Source organism: Cryptomeria japonica, chromosome 4 (assembly GCF_030272615.1).
Source record: "Cryptomeria japonica chromosome 4, Sugi_1.0, whole genome shotgun sequence".
In the NCBI taxonomy this organism is placed as follows: domain Eukaryota; kingdom Viridiplantae; phylum Streptophyta; class Pinopsida; order Cupressales; family Cupressaceae; genus Cryptomeria; species Cryptomeria japonica.
Genome location: NC_081408.1, coordinates 618,785,276 through 618,798,444, shown reverse-complemented (window position 1 = coordinate 618,798,444; position 13,169 = coordinate 618,785,276).

The following is a 13,169-nucleotide window of genomic DNA, read 5'->3' as shown; positions in this document are numbered from 1 at the left end:
ATAAAAAGGATACTCAATTGATATTCAACTTGATAGGGAAGCTTCCACAAGAATATGCAGCATTTGTTTCTAGTTTCCAAACTCATAGGATGACAATGGGTTCAAGCTACAAAATGCCTACATTTGATGCTTTCAATGAAATGTTGATGATGGAACAAACTAAGTTGATAAGCATGGGCATTCTTAAGGCTTCTTCTAAGTCTCAAGCATTAGTAGCAAATCAAGGAAACAAAGGAAATCAAGGAAAGGACAACTCAAACAAGAAGAAATGGCAATCAAAGCCTAAGGAAAAAGCACAATCTTCTCCACAACAAGGAGATTCATCTTCTTCCAAGAAAGATAATTCACCAAAGAGAGAGAGACCTACTTGTGCTTATTGTAAAAAGATTGGTCATGAGGAACATCGTTGCCATACTAAGAAGATTGATGAGCTCACACATATCATCAAAAAGCATAACATTGATTTGCCTAAAGTCTACAAGAAGGATGATTCATCAACTTCCACTTCCTCACATTCAAAAGGAAAAGGGCAAGCATTCATGGCTTCTACAAGTGGAAAAACTCACTCTTTTGGAACAAGAAAAGGACAAGCTCTATGTGCTACAACAAATCATACTTCAGAGAGATGGCTTCTAGATTCAGGGGCTTCTCATCATATGGCATCTTCACAATCTATGTTCTCTACATTTGAGCCTTGCACCATGCCACAGATTTTGATGGACAATCATACATACATGGATGTGATTGGGAAAGGATCTATTGACATTGGGGATAACTCCTTCAATGATGTGTTGTGTGTACCCCACTTGACAAGCAATCTCCTTTCTATCTATCAAATCACACATGGCGCAACTAAGAGAGTTGTGGAGTTCACACCTGACTCAGTTTTTATTAGAGACATGGAGACTAGAGCTATCATTGCAACTGGGGTGGTTGATCATGCATCTCGGTTATACTCCTTTTCAGATTTTGTTGATGATGATGATTTCACATTTGATGATTCTACTCATTATGATCACACTTATTGTGATGATTCAGACTTTGAGGAGAACTTTGGACACTTGAACATGGGGATTCTCACATGTAACCCCGTTCTTGAGTCTTGTACTTCATCTCCTCATATTGATATCACATCACCTATTGTACCTGATGATGCAAATAGTGCGACAGTTTTGCCTACATGTGATTCAGTGCAGCAGGATATACATTGTCTTCCAGCTTCAGATTCATGGGATGATTATATGACAGATATTGCAGGTTTGTTTGTGGAATCCTACATTGCAGATTTGGGAGACATCATTGATGACATACATCTTCTCTTTGATGAAGATGATCCTTCTTCGATTGTTGCGAGGGCACACTCTGACCCTCTTGTTCATTCTCTACATGATCATTCTTTCGAGGTTGACATGATTGTGGATATTTATGTACAGCAGTTGGAGGAGGTCTCTTTATTCTTTGAGGAGACACATGAGTCTTTGGATATTGTTCTACATTCATCTCTACTAGATGTTGGAGTTCCTTTTTCAGCAGTATGGCACAGTTTACCATCTTTGGAAGGGGTATCTTTTAGCATCGACATGGGGACACTTGAGCAGTTTTCAGAGATTCCCTTCATCATGAGTTTTCTTCATACATCTTCCCTTCATGATTGGGGAGACTTCATGGATACACCTTTGGTTTTGTTTCTTCCTAAGGGGAGGAATGTTGTTCGACGTTCGTGGAGCAGTTTCTTCATACATCGAGCTTCTATCATTGGTGCAGATTCTTCATTGAGGGATGATCACAGTTTGACTTCTCTTCTTCTCTCATATGGGGGGGACTTTTTCCTCACATGGGGTTTTGTTCCTCACATACTTTTTTGAGAGTTCTCTTGTATAGCTTTCATCTCTCTTTTTGGGGGAGGGTTTTTTCCCATTGGGTTTTTCTCTCTTTCCCCACTTTGTGAGAGATTTCATTGCATTGGTTTGCATGCATTTGCATTTGTTCATGGGTACCTAACATGGCCTCGTAGCCGGGACCCATCTTGCATTTCTTAGTTGCATTGTAGACTTAAGTGCATTCCCCTAAGTTGCACTTAAAGGGGGGTGTTGGTGTAAATAATTATTCATCATGGATATTATTACACTTACTTAAGTTTACTTAGGATAATGCATTTCATAGTAGTTTGGATATGAGACACTTGGGTGTTTGTGCCACATTGGGATAGTGTGTGTAGGCGAAATTCCACCTCTTATGGTGTTGATCTTGTTATTACACTATCATATCCACTTATTGTGGAGTGATAATTCCACCTTCGGTGGGTGATCCACCTCATGTGGAATATTATATTATTTCTCCTACCTACCCACACCTATTTCCTACCTACCCTTGTTTCTTATTAAGCCACATGTCATGTTTGTGTGCTCATACATATCCCTAGCCTTGCCTATATAAGCAGGCTCATCTACATTGTATGTAACAACAGTTGTTGATCATTTTCTATTGATGAGAATACAGTTTATTCTTATCCCATATTATGTCTCTTTCATGTACATTTCAATGACTTCTTGATCTTGGCAAAATCCAACACAACATACAACATACAACATCTATACCTTCGCACATAAGGATACAAACATCCTTAGAGCAAGGTATTAGTACTTGTTTTACATACATTTACATTTACAGCACTTGCTCATTTCTTAGTTAATTCCAAAACCGGGGTTTGACCTAAAGGCAAACCCCTAATCCCTAACCCCCCAATCATCTTCGCTTTTCTGTGTGTAGGTTGCAGGTACGCGGCTGAAATTGAAGATCTGGAATCCTTGTGCAGAGACGAACAGATCCCCCTTCGTTTCGTGGATTTTTCGGAGGACCGTGGCGCCGGGTGCCATCGTCCCGACAACTTTTGCTCAAATTTGCAGGACAGCGCCGTATCGACATTTTACTGCTAATTCCAGGTCCACAGCTTCATACTGTATTCCTATCTCAGTTTATAAGCGAATCTTTATCACTTTCTATGCATGCTTAGCTTAATTCTTCTATCAACATTCTTTACAAAAGAGGGTAGCCTTGCTGTCTTAACCCTTGAAACACATTTAGCATCCAATCTTGCATTGCGTGGGATTGGATCTTGTGAGTTTCAACCCCTCTTTTGAATGTAAAGTCTCTCACCTAAGTGAAAACCATCGAATCCTAGCGAACCTCCCTTCTCTCTCTTCGGAGTTGGAAGAGGGGAGAACAACTAGGGTTCGATCGTGATTTTCCGCTTTACATTTTGGTGAACCTGACGTGAACATCCTTTCTGATTTTTCATGCTTAGATCTAAAAAAATTGATTACATTTCCATGTTTGATCTTTTGCAAAATTTTAGAGGTGATTGCATAAAAACCCTAAATTTTCTTTTTAGTAATTGAACTTGCGAAATGTCTAAATGTTAATGCTTGTTTCAGATCTGCCCTTCTATTACAAATTTTCAATTCATATTTGTGCTTTAATTCTGAAAATTAAGTGGTTAAGTGTCAAAACCCTAATTTTTGAAACCCTCTTGATTCAACCTTTGTCCGACAATTTCACTGATCAAAACATCTCCAAATCAGCTGTAACTTTGGATTCCGCAATAAAATCACAATATCTCTCATCCCTGAAAATTTGGAAAAAAGTTGCGAGGACCGTGGCGCCGAGCGCCATCGTCCCCGACATTTTTTTCCGAAATTTCGGGAGCGAGATCTTACTGTGTTTTTCTGCTAAAATTCAGAATTTTGGCTGATTTTATCAATTATAACACCTTCAAAATTACAGTCAAAGTTGGTCTTGTGATTGCTTGGATTAAGGCTTCTAAACATTTAAAGATCATTGAAATTGAAATTTTGTGTCAAAATTGTGTTCTTACTGTCCTAAATCTGAAAAGTGTGTTATCATTCATTAAAAATTTTAGTGCTTTATTCAAATTCTTGCAATTTGTGACTTTTGAAATTAAGTGCTTAATTGCAACAACTTTGATTTCCGCTTTCAAAATTGAATTTTGCGTGAAATTGAGTCAATTTTCAAATTTCAAAATTTGCATTGCTCTTGACATTCTCTCTAAAATCATAAAATTCAAAATTTCAGTTTCCCTCTCTTTTTCAAAATTCAAATTTTGCATTTTTTGACAATCTTGGTAGGGTTCAATTTCGAGATTGCAACTTTAATTTGGCCTATCTACAGATCGTAAAATCACTCAATTTTTTCAGATTAGCTCTAAAATCATCATACCTTTCATCCCTGCAAATTTCGAAAAAAGTTGCAAGGACCGTGTTGCACTCCGGGCGCCACGGTCCCAGACATTTTTTTCGAAATTTCGGGAGACTGTTGTGATTGCATTTAACAGCTTAAATCCAGAAGATTGGCTGATTTTACTGAAAATTGCTACCTCCAAATTCAAAATCTTCTCTCTCTTTCTAGTGCATGAGTTTTACAACAATAAGCCCTACTTACACTATTCCCGTTAGACGAAGCCGTAGAATTAAGTCTTTCCGAGGTTTAACTACTGAGGAGATGGAACCTAATTTGAATAGCCTTTTTAACGAGGACATGGGTAATTCCTCTAATCCTCCTAATGATGAAGAAGCTCTCCATGAGGTTTCTGTAGAACAACTTTCGAAATTGGATAACCAATTTGACGATTTTCGACAATGGATGTCTCAAGAATACCCTGATAGTCAAGCTCTTCCTTTAATTGAGGGTCTAAAACGTATGCTTCAAAGTGATAAGAATGGAATTGATATTTTGCGTGGTATTGCACACATTGTGGATTCGAATGTGATGCCTATGAAGAGTTGTGTTGAAAATTTGGGTTATACACAACCTCCTACTCAAGTCAATCATTCTATTCCTTTGACAACTTCTATTGCTAGCATACCTACCTTTACATCAAACATAATGGCTACTTCTACACAAGACATTCCTCCTGTGATCACCAGTCATGGGGGCAACCCTTCTTCTTCAATTAACCCTCTTCCTTCATTCAATCCGACTTCTTCATTCATTCCTTCAATGAGTGTGCCTATTATATCACCACAAATGAACATGACGCAAGGGGGCAATTCATTCAACCATTCCATCCCTCCTTGTAGTATTCCTCCTGTCCAACCCTCTCCTATGACTAATTATCATAGGGTCCCACCACTTTACTCTTTACCTTCTTTCAATAACATAACACCTCCATCTCAATCTAACACATCCAATATGAATTCTTCGACTGAAGCGACCATTAACAATCTTGCACAAACTGTGTCTTCTTTACAGCAACAAATTGCCTCTATGAATCAATCTAAGTTTAGTGTGCCCACATTTGACGTTGCGAGCCCACTTTCTCTTGACATTGTTCGAGCTATCCCTCCTAAACATGTTGAAATCCCGCATTTGGAACTTTATAATGGTAAAGGAGATCCTCTAACACATGTTAAGACTTTTCAAACAATATGTACTGATTTTGCTTATGACCAAAGGTTGCTTGCAAAACTGTTCACTAGAACATTAAGAGACAAAGCCCTACAATGGTATTGCTCGTTGCCTTCTTATTCTATTACTTCTTTCGAACAACTTGCAAATGCTTTCATTCAACAATTTCAAAACAATATAAGTCCTAAAGTTACTTTGATTGATTTAATGCATTGTAAACAAGGTGTTGAAGAAAAAGTGACTGATTTCATTAGTAGATATAAGCATTTGTATGCTCAAATTTCTTTTCCAGTGCCTGACAATGATATTCAAAGAATCTTTATTTCTAATTTACAAAAAGATATTCGAGACAAACTTCTGTTTTCTGAGTTTACTTCTTTCCAACAGTTGTGTGCAACTCTTCACAATTATCAACTGACTGTGAGTCAAATGGAACAATCACATCCTATGGCTCCGAGTGATAAGGGTGATAGTAGTCAACAACCATTTGGGAAGTTTAAACCAAACAGAGATTCCATCAAATTCAATGAAAACATCATCAACAACAATGTGAATGCAGCATCAGGTGTGCCTCCTATTTCTAAATTTTTCAAGAAAGAAAGAAAGTATACTCCTTTGAATGAATCATTGCATAGTATTATGAATAAGTTATTGGAACAAAATGTACTTACTCTTCCTCCTATAAGACAAATTGATCCTGCAAAGATTACTTCACCTTATTTTGATAACAAAGCTTTTTGTCAATTTCATCGTCAGCCTGGGCATGATACTGAAAAATGTTTTTCTTTAAAGGGTAAAATTCAAGATTTGATTGATAATAATACTATTTCTGTTTCTGGAGTGAATGATAAAGGCAACACATCTGTAGCTCCTCCTAACCAAAATCTTCAGATTTTCACTGATCCATTGCCTTCTCATACCTCTAATGCAATTGAGGCTAATGATTCCTCTCTCTCATCTGATGGTCTTGTGTCTTTGACTCCGAATGTGATTAACTTTGTAGAGCAGCAAGAAATCCCTAAAGAATCTTCCATCACATTTGATTCCAGTGAAACCATTAGGGCACTTGATGGTCCTTTATACATAGTTGCAAAAGTTAAGAATACACCTTGCCGTGGAGTGCTTATTGATCCTTCGTGCATGATTAATGTGATTACTGAAGAATTCCTTTTTACTTTGCAATTGAATCAAGTGATATATGACAAAACAAATGTGATTGTGAAACTATTTGATGCATTTTCTTCTCCTGCAATTGGTTCTATTACTTTACCTATTGAGGTCCATAACAAATCTCTTGATGTGAACTTTGCTATTATTCCATCTTCCGAACAATTTCGTGTGAAGCTTGGCTATCCTTGGCTGTCTTCCATGAAAGCTATTGCTTCTCCTATTCATAAGTGTTTGAAATTTCCCCATAATGGTGAAGTTGTTAATGTCAATCATAGTCTCTTTAAACCAGCTGAAAGAACTTCTAGCGTTCCTATTGATTACTTTTGGCCTAAACAATTCCAATCTCTTCCTCCGCGAAGTGATCATCTTTTCAAATCTTATCAAAAGTGGAAAATAGATATGATCCTATCTCTAAGTGAACCTAGAACACCTAAACTTGATATTCCTATCATTCTTGAGAAGGAAGTTCTTCCTTTGAAAGATAAAACTAATGTCTTTCCTCAAGAAGATTCCCAACCCATCCCTATGGATGTGACTATGTCTATGCCTGATAAACTTCCTAAGAGTAGACCTATACCTCCTCGTCATGATGGACTTGGTCTTCTCCCTAAACCAAAAATTCCTCCTTTATATGGAGTAGTTCCTCCTCCTTCTTTTTATAGAGAGAAGAGACCTTCTTCTTCTCCTATTATCCAGCCTAAGAGACCACAACCTAAACACCCAAGTGCTAAGGATGAGAACATTCCTCCTCCTCAATCTTCTCCACTTCCTACTAAGACTAGACGAAATCGTTCTGCACGTGAACGCCGGCGAAAGCGTTGTCTTAGAGCTCAAACTTTGCAATCTCCAAAAACACCTTCAACAAGCATTGTTCCATTTTCTCCTCAGCCGGACATTGAGCCTAAATCTCCTAAACATAAGATGCATGATGGTCTTGATCCGGTGCGAGTTAAAGGTCCTATTTTTATAAATCTTGATGATGATATGGATGAAAATGTTATTCATGATGAAAATGTTACTTCTCTTGCTTCTGATAGTGAATATGAACTTGTTGATATTGATAACCATTTATCTAATGAATTTTCTAAAGCACTTATCCTAGCTCCTAGACAAGAACAACGTGGCTCAAAACATGAACATAGCCCGTGTTTGGATCTTGTGATAGCTCCATCTGCTATGTTGGATGTTCCTCCTCTAGCGTATTCCTTGCCTTCCCGAAACATTGATCAGCAAGATCGGGGGGTAGATGACGTGCTAGACTAGTTTCATTAGCATAGCAGATTCTTTCCTCCTCTCTTTCGTTACTTCTTCCATATGTTATTCTCATTCTTCTATTTGTTGTCCTTAGTGTTGTTTACTTGAGGACGATGCAAAGTATTGAGATCTCTCGATCTCTCTCATGTTGACTCAAAAGACGCATGTGTTCCCTTCTTCTAGGTGACCTTCCTTGATTGGGAAATGAAGAACAATTATACATACATATGATATATATACATGAATTATCATACAGCATACTGACCCCGAGGAAAGCGAAGTCACCTCGTGCTTTGTGTTTTGTGTCTATTATCCTTGGGTTTATCTCACACTGGGGGGCTAAATCCTTGCGATAACGTGCTCCTTTCCTTTCTCATTTCTTATGTGTATCACTACGTTAAAACAATCACCCCCGATGAGGCGTGTGCAATCGCTTTAACGTAGGGGGGCATACATCCCGTTCATATCTTTTCAAGATACTTGAAAATTGCTTGGTAAATTTAGCCTTGCCTTGAAAATTTTTGATATCTTTCTTGCATGACTCATAGTGAGGGAACCTTACTACTGACAGTCATGGTTCTTCCTCGTGATCTTCCCTTTTACTTTGTCAATCGAAGTCGTAAGATCCTTAGTCCATTGGGGGCTTGGTGTATCTTGCCTGCTTGACGTGGTGAAAGTCTTTCAATATTGTTTCCTTGTACTTTACCGGAAGTATGAGCATACATACTCCCGCTAAAGTGGGGGCTAAATGTAGCGTCCTAAAATTGCGACACTTGCAATTTCGACTGCATTTTGGTCTTCACGAGGGCGACGCAACACGCAACCTGAATGGAGACCTCGAAACTTGCTCACGACACTGAAAACTGCATTTTTCAAGCACCCTGGCCTGAACCTCCTTGCACCCTGCTGTCCCGGGAGGTGGGACCAGAGCGCCTAGCGCCCTGGTCCTTCAGGACCAGGACGCCCAGTGCCCTGGTCCCCAGGACCATGGCGCCCAACGCCCTGGTCCCTGGGTCCTATTTTGGGCCCGGTCTCCTAAGGGGTCTCGGGTCTTTTTGTTTGCAATTTGGAAATTAACTTTCCTGGTCGGCCTAAGGTCGGGAAAATCAGTCTATCAGCCCTAAATGACAAGTATATAAACTACATTTTTCTCTCTCATTGGGGAGGAAGAGGATATATGTATGCAAGCGTGGAAACTATACTTAGGCATTCAAGCATTCAAACATTCAAGCATTCCTTCAAGCAATTGATCATTTCAAGTCTCCATTCAAGGCTAAGTGTTGCATTCAAGTCAAGGATTCAACCATTGAAGAGGAGATCACATACTACATGCTACAACATATAACATACAACATCTATACCTTCGCACATAAGGATACAAACATCCTTAGAACAAGGTATTAGTACTTGTTTTACATACATTTACATTTACAGCACTTGCTCATTTCTTGGTTAATTCCAAAACTGGGGTTTGACCTAAAGGCAAACCCCTAATCCCTAACCCCCCAACCGTCTTCGCTTTTCTGTGTGTAGGTTGCAGGTACGCGGCTGAAATTGAAGATCTGGAATCCTTGTGCAGAGACGAACAGATCCCCCTTCGTTTCGCGGATTTTTCGGAGGACCGTGGCGCCGGGCGCCATCGTCCCGACAACTTTTGCTCAAATTTGCAAGACAGCGCTGTATTGACATTTTACTGCTAATTCCAGGTCCGCAGCTTCATACTGTATTCCTATCTCAGTTTATAAGCGAATCTTTATCACTTTCTATGCATGCTTAGCTTAATTCTTCTATCAACATTCTTTACAAAAGAGGGTAGCCTTGCTGTCTTAACCCTTGAAACACATTTAGCATCCAATCTTGCATTGCGTGGGATTGGATCTTGTGGGTTTCAACCCCTCTTTTGAATGTAAAGTCTCTCCCCTAAGTGAAAACCATCGAATCCTAGTGAACCTCCCTTCTCTCTCCTCGGAGTTGGAAGAGGGGAGAACAACTAGGGTTCGATCGCGATTTTCCGCTTTACAATAACAAGGAGACAAACTAAAAGCATGAGATGAAGGAGTAAAATATGTAACTGTGATGTGATTGAAAAATGGATATCGTTGATATTCTATTATATAGTGAACAATTCCATCATTGAACATCTTTCAACAAAAAATAAATGGTACCGTATAAATATATAGAGAGAGACAAATCGTTGAAATGAAACCCTCAATGCCATTGAGAGAAATGATGAAAAACAAATCTATTTCTGTAACTCATCATTGAACATCTTTGAACAAAATAAAATGGTATTGTGTCTCTATTTCTGTATGCATGATAATATAGACAATAACCATATAGCTGAAAATAAAATGAGTAAATGGCTGAATGATGTTGTTGTATTTCTCATATGAAATTTATTGGAAGTAATGTATGGTATGCCTGATAATATTATTTACAGTGAGTATATTAACAAATTGAAGGCAGAGCAAACAATGAAAATGCCACAAAAAATCTTCATTTCCCTAAGTTTTTAGGGCCAAAAGGATAGCAGGAGTTCGTGCCACGTGTACACACCCACACACACACACACACATATATGTATATATGTAATGATAAATAATGAAGGGGTTTTGAATAATTATGAACAATAATCAATCTTTTTTGCATTCTCTATAATGATTTCGGTATTATAAATAGAGAGACACCATTTAACATCACACCCATAAAATGAAATGATAAATAATGAAGGGGTTTCGAATAATTATGAACAATAATCAATTTATTTTGCATTCACTGTAATGGTTTCGGCATTATAAAGAGAGACACACCATTTAACAACACACCCATTAACCATTTAACACACACACACACACACACACATGTGTGTGTGTGTGTGTGTGTGTGTGTGTGTGTAATGCTAAATAATAAAGGGGTTTTGAACAATTATGAACAATAGTCCATTTTTTTTTCACATTCACTATAATGATTTCGACAGTATAACAGAGAGGCAGCATTTAACAACGCAACCATAAAAGAAAATGATAAATAATGAAGGGGTTTCGAACAATTATGAACAATAATCAATTATTTTCGCATTCACTGTAATGATTTCGGCATTATAAACAGAGAGACAACATTTAACAATGCAACCATAAAAGGAAATGATAAATAATGAAGGGGTTTCGAACAATTATGAATAATAATCAATTATTTTCGCATTCACTGTAATGATTTTGGCATTATAAAAAGAGAGATATCATTTAACAATGCAACCATAAAAGGAAATGATAAATATGAAGGGGTTTCAAACAATTATGAACAATAGTCAATTATTTTCGCATTCACTATAATGATTTCGGCACTATAAAGAGATACACACCATTTAACATCGCACCCATAAAAAGAAATGATAAATAATGAAGGGGTTTCAAAAAATTATGAACATTAATCAATTATTTTCGCATGCACTGTAATGATTTCGGCATTATAAACAGAGAGACACCATTTAACAACGCACCCATACAAGGAAATGATAAATAATGAAGGGGTTTCAAACAATTCTGAACAATAATCAATTATTTTCGCACTCACTGTACTGATTTCTACATTATAAACAAAGACACACCATTTAACAATGCACCCATAAAAATAAATGATAAATAATGAAGGGGTTTCAAACAATTATAAACAATAATCAATTATTTTCGCAGTCACTGTAATGATTTCGACATTATAAACAGAGAGACACCATTTAATAGCCCACCCATAAAAGGAAATGATAAATAATGAAGGGGTTTCAAACTATTATGAACAATAATCAATTATTTTTGCAGTCACTGTAATGATTTCGACATTATAAACAGAGAGACCATTTAACAGCCCACCCATAAAAGGAAACAATAAATAATGAAAGGGTTTCAAACTATTATGAACAATAATCAATTTTTTTCGCATTCACTGTAATGATTTCAACATTATAAACAAAGAGACACCATTTAAAAGTGCACCCATAAAAGGAAATGATAAATAATCAAGGGGTTTCAAACAATTATAAACAATAATCAATTTTTTTCGCATTCACTGTAAGGATTTCGACATTATAAACAGAGAGACACCATTTAACAACACACCCATAAAAGGAAATGATAAATAATGAAGGGGTTTCGAACAATTATAAATAATAATCAATTTTTTTCGCATTCACTGTAATGATTTCAGCATTATAAATAGAGAGACACCATTTAACAGCGCACCCATAAAAGGAAATGATAAATAATGAAGGGGTTTCAAACTATTATGAACAATAATCAATTTTTTTCGTATTAACTATTATGATTTCGACATTATAAACAAAGAAACACCATTTAACAACGTAACCAAAAAATGAAATGAAAAATAATGAAGGGGTTTCAAAGTAAACGAAGAGATATTGAAACATAATGCAGTTGTGAAGGAGCAAAACCGTCATTGGACATCCAATATGTGAGGATGAGTTATCATTACCTAGGAGCCGAGGTTGTAGAGGAGGCCGCCGACGGAGACTCATGAAGTTGCGAGTGCAAATGCCAGGAAAACTCTTTATTTCCCTAAGTTTTTAGGGCAAAAAAGATAGCGGGAGTTCGTGCCACGTGGGGCCACCATACCTCCACGGGAAGGGGGTTATGGATGGTCAACATGTTTTTTGACCACCCATTTTAAACATTTTAACATTCATCATTTTTTTTAATTATATGCATGTCATAATTTTTTTAGGTTTATTATTTTTTATAAAAAGGTGAAAAATATATTAGTTTTTAGGTATTTTATAAATGGATATTGGTGTTTTGGTGTGCGGGTATTGGCGCAAAAGAGGTCAAGTATCGGTCGACACTTTGAAATGACCACTTTTTGACCTTTCGACGCATAACGACCCATAGAGATCAGATCGTTACTACCCAGAAGCTAGATCAATAGGTTTAAGAAGTTAAGTCGCATACGAAGACAACCAAAAAAAAATTCAAAATTCGATATATCGTTTAGGATCTGTGGGTGCGCGAAGTTAGCTATGACGACTACTGGTGCTCTTCCCCTATATGCTTTGTGTGTGGTTTAAGTCGTTCCCTTCAAAAGGGTAGTCCAAAAGCTTTATTGCCAAGAGAATTTGTGCATGATACATTTTTGTCATAAAGAAGTGTAAAGACAAATAAAAGTAATGAGTAACAAGACAAATAAAAGGAATTGGTAACCTGTTAAAACAAAGATAAAAAACTACAAGAAAGGTACATATGTGGAAACAAAGAGGTATTGGGAGAGAAGTTATATGGTACTCTTTTTTTTGTCAGCCTAGATATGGTGATTGA